Source organism: Rattus rattus, chromosome 13, assembly GCF_011064425.1.
Source record: "Rattus rattus isolate New Zealand chromosome 13, Rrattus_CSIRO_v1, whole genome shotgun sequence".
Taxonomy (NCBI): domain Eukaryota; kingdom Metazoa; phylum Chordata; class Mammalia; order Rodentia; family Muridae; genus Rattus; species Rattus rattus.
Window position 1 is genome coordinate 11,326,365 of NC_046166.1, and position 11,080 is coordinate 11,337,444.

The 11,080-nt window shown below is 43.6% G+C and overlaps 1 pseudogene; it reads left to right on the forward strand.

Moving 5' to 3' along the window:
- Nucleotides 1–9,538: 9,538 nt before the first annotated feature.
- On the forward strand, nucleotides 9,539–10,447 carry LOC116914768 (annotated as a pseudogene).
- Nucleotides 10,448–11,080: the final 633 nt, after the last annotated feature.

Genomic DNA, 11,080 nt, shown 5'->3' on the forward strand with positions numbered 1-11,080 from the left:
TATTGAATTTTAACAAATGAATTTATACTTGGTTCTTCTTCCCAAAGAGATTCCAGATAATAACTCTTTTCCTTGCCAATAATCTTAGCCATTGCTTTATTTTTCTCTCTCAGCAGTATTTTAGTCAGGAGATATCAGTTATGAAAAGACTGCATATAGCCCCCACTATAGCAGGTGAGCTTCTAAGCACTGACTATGAAAGGAAAAGATAATTGTCAGTGTTGACTGATAGCATCCAAGCCCCTCATTCTGAACCAGATACTGAGCTCCAGTGACAGCAGGAATCTTCTTTGCAGCAATAACAGTTCAAGCCTTGGAAAAATGAAATGGCAATGACCAGAATTAGAAAGGAAGATGACCAGACAGCTCTCCCTGAATACTTGGAGTGAGCAGTCCAGTGGTATTCAAAGAGCACTCAATGATGACAGGTTCTAGCATGGAGTTTCCAGGATAAGAAAATGTCAAGGCCCAAGGAAAAACCAAGTATTCACCAATATATTGAAATTTATTTACACTCAAAAATACACCCAGACATATTAACATATGTGCATACTCAGGTATGAAGACATATACCTATGCAGACACGCTCACCCTTTCTAGTATATATGTTGCATTTCAAAAGCAGAGTCATGGGCTTGAGTGCTGCAGGCACAGTTGCTATGCTCACCAGAGCTGGAAAACATGGCTCATGGGAAGAAAGATGCTGCTTTAGGGTGTTTCTGCCCAGTGCACAGCTTCAGTAAACCAAGTGGTTTCATGCAATCAACTGCTAAGGTACAAGGCTTATCTCTGGGAAAGTGGCTTCATTCCTGCTGGACATCTTGGTGCACACAGCCAACCCTCTTGTTACCGATTGCTTACTTGTTTTACTCTAAAATCCTGATTTTTTTTTCAGGCCGGTGAGATAGCTCAGAGAGGGAAAGTATTTGCTGCCAAATCCAACGACCTGATATCATCCTCAGGACAACTTAGTAGAAGGAAAGAACCAGCTCTCCCAAGCTGTCTTCTGACCTCCATACTTACACCATGGTGTACACACACAGACACACACAGACACACACAGAGACAAATACAGACACACACACACACACACACACTAATTTAAAAATTCAATATATAAGAATCTCTGAAATACGAAAAATAAAAGTCTAACCATTCCTCAGGACACCTCATTTCTATATGAGATCTATGGTCATATTCATGTCAGTAACCATTTTATTGGTGCTGCATCAGTTTCCAGGGAGTCTACTGTAGCTTCTTTTCTGATCAGCTATCCAGGACAGATATTGTTAAAAGGAAGAAAACTTAAACTGAAAGGTGTGGTACTCAGTTGGTGAGTATACATACTCTCCTGAAGATGATCCTGTTGCCTACTGGATCTAGGTTGATCTTCTCTGTCCCAAAGCATAGCATCATGGGCACCGAAGGTGTTCTTAGCCTCTACATATATTTCCTTCTCATTGGTGGCTACAGAGTATACAGAGGAAGGTGATGGCAATGGCTAATTTTGAGCATCAACTTGACTATACTGAGCAGCACCTAGATTAATGCAGCAGACTTCCAAGTCTGCTCATAAGCTCTTCCCAGAGGACATTAACTCAGGAAGAAGATATGCTCAGCATCTCAGTGGTCACTTTGCTAGATTGGGAGTCTGTATTTAACATAGGAAGGAAAAGAGAAAAAACCCACTCAGTAGTCAGTCTGTTTCTATGTTCTTGACCACTTTTAAGTGATGCTGGTCCATTTCAGTACACTCTCCCACTATGGTAGATTGAAACTCTGAGCCCAACAAAGTATTTCTTCTTTTTAAGTTGTCCTGTCCAGTATTTTGTCACAACAATGAAATCTCTAACACATAAAGTTGTTATCAAAGTGATGGAGTCGTTGTTGTGATGAAACCTGACCATGTGATTCAGAAGTTTCAGGAACAGGTTTGTTGGGGGTGAGGTGTGAGAGGGGTAGGTAGCATTGAGAAGCTTCAAGATGAAGGATAGAGAATTCCTAGGGTGTTGGGAGAGGGACTTGGTGATTCTAGTGGGGCTTTCAAAGACTGGAATCCCAGTAGCGTTGCAAACAGTAAGCACTCAGTCTGTGAAGTTTCAGATGGAAGTGAAAACTGTTGCTGGCTGGAGAAGAAGCTATTCATTCATAAGCTGGTAAGCAATGCTCTGCGGTTTGTCGTTGTGAGAAGACATTGTTAAAGACTAACCTTAAAACTGTAGAGCTACATTATCCGATGGAAGAAACTTCAAGCATCCCAGCATTCTGGCTACCACACGGATCCTGTTGGCTGTTTTTAGTCAAGCCTACAGTGATAATTGTGAGCAGGAAGCAGAGAAAAGTCTGAGGACTCCTAATGTGGTTCAGTGGGTAAAGGTGCTTGCCACCAAGCCTGATAATCTGAGTCTGATTCCAGGACCCACATAGTGGAAGAGAACTAACTCTCATAAAATATCCTCTGTCCTCTGCAAGTGTGCTGTGGTAAACACACACAACACACAATAAAACAAGTAAAATGTAATAAAGACATCTTTCTTAAGGGGTTTGAAAGCATTCATTTTGACTAGGAAAGAAGTGAATGTAAAGTTGGGACCAAGGAAACTGTGTCTGCTGAAAAGATCGAGGCCATGACAAAGAATCCAACTGCTTTGCCCTGGACCAGTGTGCCTGCTGCCGACAGCATCTAGGAAAGAAATTGCCTGGAACCCACTCATCTTAAACTCAATGATGTAGAGGCTGTAACTTACTTGCAAGGTGAGTTGGTTTGAAAAGAGAACTCTGCAGACACCTGCATGCCAAGGGCCATCTAGAAAAAAAAGTTTCCCGTATTCAGCAACCAGCAACTCAGAAATCCCTCCAGCCTGGCCCAGGGGGGCTCTAATTACTGCTCAGCCTAGTTGGTGGCCCATCTTAAAGTCATCCATTTGGTGTTAACTTTCTTTGCATATGCAGAATTCAAGAGTTTTGAGGTCATATAGGCTATCCCCAAATTTCCCAAGAGAGCCCAGCAGGCAAGGACTCCTGCAGGCAGCCACTGATGGGGCAGTGTGAAAAGTAAAGGCGGATGTCGAGGTGGTGACACAGGCATTAGGCAGGATCAGGGAACAGCTGCTGAAGATAGCTACAGGCTGTGATCATGCCCATCCCCCATCCCCAGAGAGGGGCCATATAGATTGCAATGCCATAGGGCAAGAGCAGCATTAGAGGCTGTGACTCATACTAAGTCTCAATGTGCTGCAGACTCCAACCATGGGGCTTTAAGAGATAATGTTTTTCCTGCTGTTTTTTTTTTTATTTCTTTGGTCCCACCTCTACTTTTTTGTTGAGAGTACCTACACTAATCGCTATTCTCCCTTTTCTTCTTGAATTAAGCACAAACTTCTAGCATATGGTCTGATGCCACCAATAGTTTTCTAACTAAACAGGTACCTATGAATGACTTTGATCTCAGAGAAGACTGACATTGGGATTTTGAACGATGTTGGATCTGTTAAGATGATAGCTAATCTTGAAAATGATTTGCTGAGTGTTTTACTATGAGATGGACATTAGCATGTTGGGAGCACAAGAGAAAGGAGAAAACCTACAGCCTCGCTGTCTCTCTGCCTTTCTGCCTTTCTGCCTCTCTCTCTCTCTCTCTCTCTCTCTCTCTCTCTCTCTCTCTCTCTCTCTCTCTGACATGATGCCATGATAGAATGAAATCTCTGAAGCAAGGGAGAAAATTAACCTATTCCCTATTGTGTTTTATTTGCTTAGGTTTTCTTTTTCTCAGCAATAAAAAGTCTGACCAATATAGCAAGTATCTGTTTGTATCTTATAATGGCTAATATATATATATATATATATATATATTATAGTATATATAGTATAATGGCTCATTTCTGTCCTCAAAGTTGGATTTGGGTTAGGTATTTTCCCCTGAAGGATCCTCAGCCAAAAGAGGCATCAGTGTCTTCCAGGCTTTACTCGGAAAAATAAGTGGTTCCTCCAAATGTCTCTTATTGTTGTCTCTTTAAGAGTACCTTTCCTTCGCTAGAAGAAACTGTTTTCTAGTCCAAAGCAAACCTTAGGGTCCTCCGAAGACATTGAAATTCTCTCTCATAGTAGGAATTCCCTCTGAAGCCCCCACACAGAACTTAGAGGTGACAAATATCTTTAAGGAGGTTCTCTGCGAACATGCCGAGCATGTTTTCCTAGAATGGGGTTCCAAATCTCTTAAACTCCTCCTATCAAAGCTCTAAGTTAATGTCCTTAAGTGTTGGATACCAGGCAAGCCCCTGCATCTCACAGCCCCTCCCCACATTGGTGTCTGGGTATAATTCCATTTTGGTGATCATCAGAAGAGAAGAACAGAACAGTTTCCACAAGTGTGAGAGAGGTGTGGGAAATGCAGTGACCCTTAGCACCCTCATGCCACTGTCAGGATGCATAGGAACTGAGCAGCAGAGGGTCTGTGGCCCAATCCAGCAACAGAAACAGATGGTCGAGATGAGACACAGAGATACATGAATAAGAACAAATTCCAATGAACCGCATGTATTTAAATGTCCCAATGACACCCATATTTTGGGATCCCAAGTTTAAAACAGTGATAAAGTATAAGGTAGTGAAGTCTGGAGCCTCCTTCTGTAACTTATAGCTATTGGCAACCTGAGCATATCCTAGCTTACCTTGAATCTTATGGTTTCACTCAGATAATAATGATAGTAATCTCATTGTTTTTATTCTGTGGTTATGAACCACAAATATAAGTAGACCTGTGAATGCTTACTCTGTGCTGGGACTTTCTGTTTCACCTCGCTGGATCTTAACTACTGTCATATGTGGTTACAACTGAGAAAAAATGAGGTTCAGAAAAGCTTTCTGATTTCCTTACATAGTATGAGTGAGGTTGGTGACTATAACGAAATGCCAGACACTAGGTGGCTTTAGACAGCGGAAATGTATTTCACACCGTTCTAGCGTTTCTGGCGAGTAGCTATTTTCCAGCTCACAGTTGCTCCCTACTTAGAGCACGGCAGCCCTCTGGAGATCTATTTTGTGAGAGTTAGTGGCTTCATCACCTCTGAGGGCCTGCCTCCTAATAGAATCAGTTTGGGGACTTAAGATTTCAATGCACAAATTATGAGAGGAGCTGAGGGACAAAGACACAAGGCGCCTTTATATATGCAAGTGTCAGCACCAAGCCTGGAGCACAGGGACACTTGCTATTTTCCTTGGCTGAGCTCCAAAAGCAAGAGGAACAGGAAAATATATCCACACCCCTTGGACGAAGGAAGGCACATTGCATATCAATGTGTGACCTGGTTTTACATTTCTCTCTGGACATTACAGCTGTAGGATTTTTCAATTGAAATGATCCACAACTACTAAAATACGGCTTCCCCAGTTCACAAGCTCCTGTCCTCTGACAGCCTTTGTGGAAACTTGGCAATCCCAAATGGCAGAGCAGACCTGGACAAGAGAAGCCACACTTCCCTTAGTTTCCTGGAAGTGAAGTGAATTTTCTTCTCCTACATCAGGGTAGAGCCTAGTGAACCCCCATGAGAGATAGTATAGCTTTCTCCCATATAGTAGATCAGACTAGGACCCGAAAGACTTTGCTTAGAATCTTTGTCACTAAGCACCTAAGTATCCATTGTGCTGATTCTGCACCCTCTCTGTTGTCTCATCTCTAGCATGTTTCTGGAGCCGTAAGTTGGTTTGAGGTTCTCGTAAGGTACCTTTAGAAGTAGACCCTCACAGATGAGTGTTCCCATGGTGATTTGCCCACCCAGAGCACTTGTCATAAGGTGTCAATCTTAGAGCTTAGCCAACTACTTCATCTGTGCATCCTCATACAGAGTACTCGGGCAGAAGTGTTTTTATTCACATCTCGGAACTGGTGTCCTACCCTTGGCCCTGGTGGGTTTGTTTTGGTGGGATTTCACTGTATTAGCCATTACCTTCTTCCTGGGTCCCAAGGCCTGCTTCCATGATTGAACAGCACAAAAGTTCACAGATAGCAAGTGAGTAATAGCCTGTCTTTGCTGGAGGAAGATGGCTTGACTGGGAGCAGATCAATCAGTGCCCTCTCAACTTCCCAGCATGCTTATGGTGGGATGCAGAGAAGAAACCAGTTTGGACTTTGTCAGGGGTTGAGAGGCGGCATCTTGAACATGGACAGTGGCCTTGATGGAGGCTCCTGGGGTGTGGTCTGAGGGGCAAGGGTCATAGTCCTATACTCTGTATTACAGTCAACCTTGAGGAGCTTCCTTAGGTGACAACCCTTTACAGATGCAGTGGGAGACATTCTTTCTGTTCTTTGGGGGAAAATAAAGGCCCACATTGGGAGCTACAGAGAATATGTATCCTGGGGTCTTTTTACATCTTTTCTTCCTGAACTTGAGGCATGGAACCCTGACTGGATTCAGTTGTTCACTCAGAAATGTATCATCAGACATAACTAACTCACCCAGCATAGACAGTGCTGGTGGCATGTAGGAGAAAGCTGTATTTTGGTTGTGCTTTCAGTAGTGATTCTGGATGTAAAACAAAGAGATAACACTGCGACACTGAGGGATTTTAAGAGAGAAAATATTCACAAAGGTGAACACCAATAAAATCCCAAGGCACGTAGCAAAGTAACCCTAAGGAAGTCCTGTGCTTTCTTTCCCACTTAAAGGCTGGGAGGTCCTGCCACTGTGAGAAGACTACTGACCAGAGCTTAGTCCTACTCTAAGAATAAGACTCCAAGGGTAACTAATACACAGGGCCAAACTAGGGGGAAAATACTCTGTCTACATCGGTTCCATGTGTTTGTCCTCTAATCTCTTGTAAGGACCAAGCACAGTCTAAGGAGCCCCCAGGCCAAGGAGCCCAGTGAGGCAATTCATGATGACCAACTTCCTAAGAGCAAACGGATAGAGATGAGCAAGGAGGGGGAAGAAATTAAAAGATTAAAATCAGTTTCACTACACAGCCAGACTGATCTTGGGCTCACTGTGTGACTCCGACTGGTCGCACACCCATGAGCCTCCTGCCTTATAAGGTTCCCAGAGCTAAAGTTACCAGCTTCCCTCACTGTAGCTGATCAAAACAGTTTAACATGGGGGAAAGGAAAGAAGAGAGAGAGAGAGAGAGAGAGAGAGAGAGAGAGAGAGAGAGGAGAGGGGAAGGAAGGAAGGATTGGGATTCACGTGGATTATATGCTGAATATCTGGAACTAATTCAATCTCTTCCTGGTGAACCTGAGGTTGAGAGGAGGCAAGAGTGGCATGCACTGCTTTCGCGGAGAAAGCACACATCTGCCCTTTCACATCGGGGTGGTGACTGTAATGTCACCTGCACGCGCATCTCGGGACCAGGGAGGAGGGTACCGGCTACCAAAGCAACTGGGTAGAAAGCTACCACACCGATCCTGGGGTGTAAACAAGCACACTGCTTCCCTCTGTCCCAGAAGGAAACTCTCGCTTCTGTCCGAGCTGGAAGCAAGCCTTCTGCATGGCGCTGTGTGGATGAGAGAGTTGGCGAGCTTCTGTGGCACAGTAATCCGTGAGACTGTTCCTAAGTGTGTCACCCAGAAGGATGAGGAGGCATGGAGATCTATACCAACCACACCGTGGCTTGAAGTCAGTCAGGTGTGCCTTTGAAAGCAGGCTCTGCTATTTTCTAGTCACGTAGCCATCTTAGCCTCTCTGAGCATCAGCTTGATATCTATAGAAATTCTGTTTTAAAGGATGAATGAAGAAAGGTTAAAAAAAAAAAACACCTCCAGCTGCCATTAGAACCTGGTATATTATAGGAAATATGGTCACAAAGTGCCCAGTCACAATGCCGTGGTTTTAATATATGACTAAAAGAAGTTCTAAAATCTATGCAGAAAGGCACACAAATCAAAACCACACAGCACAAGTTATTTTACAGTGTGAGTTCTCTTGTGTAGCCCTCAATCAAAATAAGAATAAAATACATGCAGACCTCCCAAAGCCTTCCTGTGTCCCTCTCTAGGTGACACCTGCAGGACCCTAAAGTGGTGCCACTTTAAGACCACTGTAAGAATTTTGAGATATATATGGGCAGAATCTGTTACATTTTTTGCTTTTTTCTTTCAACATTGACTTGAGAGATTTGCCAACGTTTCTTCATGAAATTTGTTTTCATCTCTGTGGAGGATTTCATTGTATGAATGTGCCATAATTCATCAATTCTTTAATTAGCCGGCTTTCCATCTGCTTTTGCATGGATCCCTGTGAAAGCACTGACTCCTCGCTTGGCTTGGGTAGGTCTGTGCATGCCTTTCTAGCAGACCCCCGAGTCCCCAGCAGAAGCCACACTGCTGGTTTCCAGACCTTGACTTCCGAGTGTAACAGCTGCTATTGTCTCACAATCTCTTCAGAGTGTTCATTATGTATTTTATTTTCAAGCCATGCTGGGTGTGCATGGAACCTAAGAGTAGCTTTAATGTGAACTAACTGTGGTTATTCGTTCCTTTGTTTGTTCGAGACAGGATCTCACTGTGTAGCTTTGACTGCCCTGAACTCTCTATAGAGACCAGGCTGCCCTTGAATTCACAGAAATCCACCTGCCTCTGCCTCCTGAGAGCCGGGATTAAGGGTGTGAGCTGCTGTCCCCAGCTTACTCTGGTTGTTCTTCGCTGGGTAGCTTTTTGTGGCCTGTCTCTTTTCTTTTTTTTTTTTTTTTTTTTTTTCCGGAGCTGGGGACCGAACCCAGGGCCTTGTGGTTGCTAGGCAAGCGCTCTACCGCTGAGCTAAATCCCCAACCCCGCCTGTCTCTTTTCTTCTCTGGCTTGCTTTCCCCACACTTTCTATTCCTGGTTTCTTCTGATGAAGGGACGCTGTGGATGGAACTGTAGATTTCTGGGTCAGCTCTGTCATTTCGCTAGCTTGCGGTTAGGTTTCGTTTCCTTCGATCTTCTCATGATTGACTTGTGAGAATTTCTGAATCAAGTACTAGAGACTCAGAAATTGGTAAGGAACAGAAATGCACTTCTCACACAATTCTCAAGTCTTGGGATTCCAACCCCGAGGTCTTTTCAGGCTCAGTTGACTGAGTATATGCTGCTGTCGGACTACAAGGTGGTTTCTTTTCGTTGCATTTGCAAATGCTGTGTGAAGCCCAGTTCCACTTAGGTTTGAAGGACTGCTCATGATCTAATCATTTCTTGAAGCCTTAACCTCTGAATATAATATGTCCACGCTGGCCATTAAATTTTAATTAAAGCTTTCCTCATTTCTATGTGTATACTTGTATGCTTGCATGACTTAATGTGCACTTGCATGTACAGGTGCCCACGGAGGACAGAAGATACCATGGACCTGGAGTTGCAAGCTTCTGTTAGGCACCCGGTAGGGAGGCTATCAATAAAACTAAGCCCTCTATAAGAGCAGAAGGTGCTCTTAATCGCTGATCCATTTTACCAGACCCACTATTTAAGTTTAGTCTTAGGTTATGATTGAGTTTTTTAGGAGACACAACCAACTTATAGCAGCATGGATCAACCACTGTAGGATCATGGAGTTCCAGTGCCATGAAATCTTGTCCTGTTATGCTCATATTCTCATATCCACCCAGATTCCAATCCTTGCCAATACTGATCTTTTAAATCTACACTATTCTTATATTTTTACACACACAGACTCACATAGTTGAATTTTCTGCTTTTCCGGTTCGAACCATGGAGGCTGTACCAGAGAAGGTTGCCGCTGCGCCAGAAACACTTAAGAAAAAGGTTCCTGCTGAGTCAGAAACCCTTAAGAAAAAGCGAAGGAATTTCACAGAGTTGAAGGTGAAGCTCCCCGAGGAAGAAGTTTGCCCTGAAGACACTGCGAAAAGCAAGGAGGAAGCTCATCTATGAGAAGGCAAAGCACTCTCATAATGAGTACAGGCAGATGTCCCGGACTGAGATTCCCGTGGCTAGGATGGCAAGGAATGCTGGGAACTTCTATTTGCCCGCAGAACCAAAATTGGCCTTCGTCATCAGAGCCCGAGGTATCAATGGAGTAAGCCCAAAGGTGCGCACGGTGTTGCAGCTGCTTCGTCTCCGGCAGATCTTCAATGACACCTTTGTTAAGCTCAACAGGGCTTCAGTGAACATGCTGAGGACTGTGGAACCGTACATTGCATGGGGGTACCTCGACCCGAAGTCAGTAAATGCGCTCATCTACAAGCGAGAGTGGCAAAATCAATAAAAAGCGGATCGCCTTGACAGATAATTCCTTGATTGCTCGATCTCTTGGTAAATTTGGCATCATCTGCCTGGAGGATCTAATTCATGAGATCTATACAGTTGGGAAACGCTTCAAGGAAGCAAATAACTTCCTATGGCCCTTCAAACTATCTTCCCCACGAGGTGGAATGAAGAAAAAAGACAACTCACTTTGTAGAAGGTGGAGATGCTGGCAACAGGGAAGACCAGATAAACAGGCTTGTTAGACGGATGAACTAAGGTATTGCCATGATATTTTATAATCTGGTCAGTTAATAAACAATCACTGCTTGGCAAAAAAAAAAAAAAAAAAAAAGATTTTCCATGTCTTATAATGGTGTAGGACTTCTATTTATTTTTAGCATTTAATAGTATTTCCTTTTCAAATGCCCCTGTTTCATTTGCTTTCTGATGCTTTAATGAAGACCGCGATCAAATGCACCTTGGAGGAAAAAGGGGTTTTTATTTCAGCTTATAGTTGTAGTCCATTATGAAAGGGAGATTGGGGCAGGAAGGGATGCTTGAAGCTATAAGGGAAACTCTGGCTTACTACTCATGGCTTGCTATACCTGCTTTTTTCTTTTTTTTAAATACTACCCAAGACCACCGGCCCAGGAGTGGTATTGTCCATGCTGAGCTGGGCCCTCCAGTTCCAAGAGTTAATTAAGGAAATGTTCTACAGATTTACTTACAGGGGATCAGACAAGGATTTTCTCAATTTTATATAAGCTACAGTTTATCTGGAAAGAGAGAACCTCAACTGAGGAACTCCCTCTATCAAACTGACCTGTGAGCAAGTCTCTGCGTGCGTTTTCTTAATTTATGACTGGTGTGGGAGGCCCACTGCAGTTGGTGCTTTGCCTGCATAGGTTG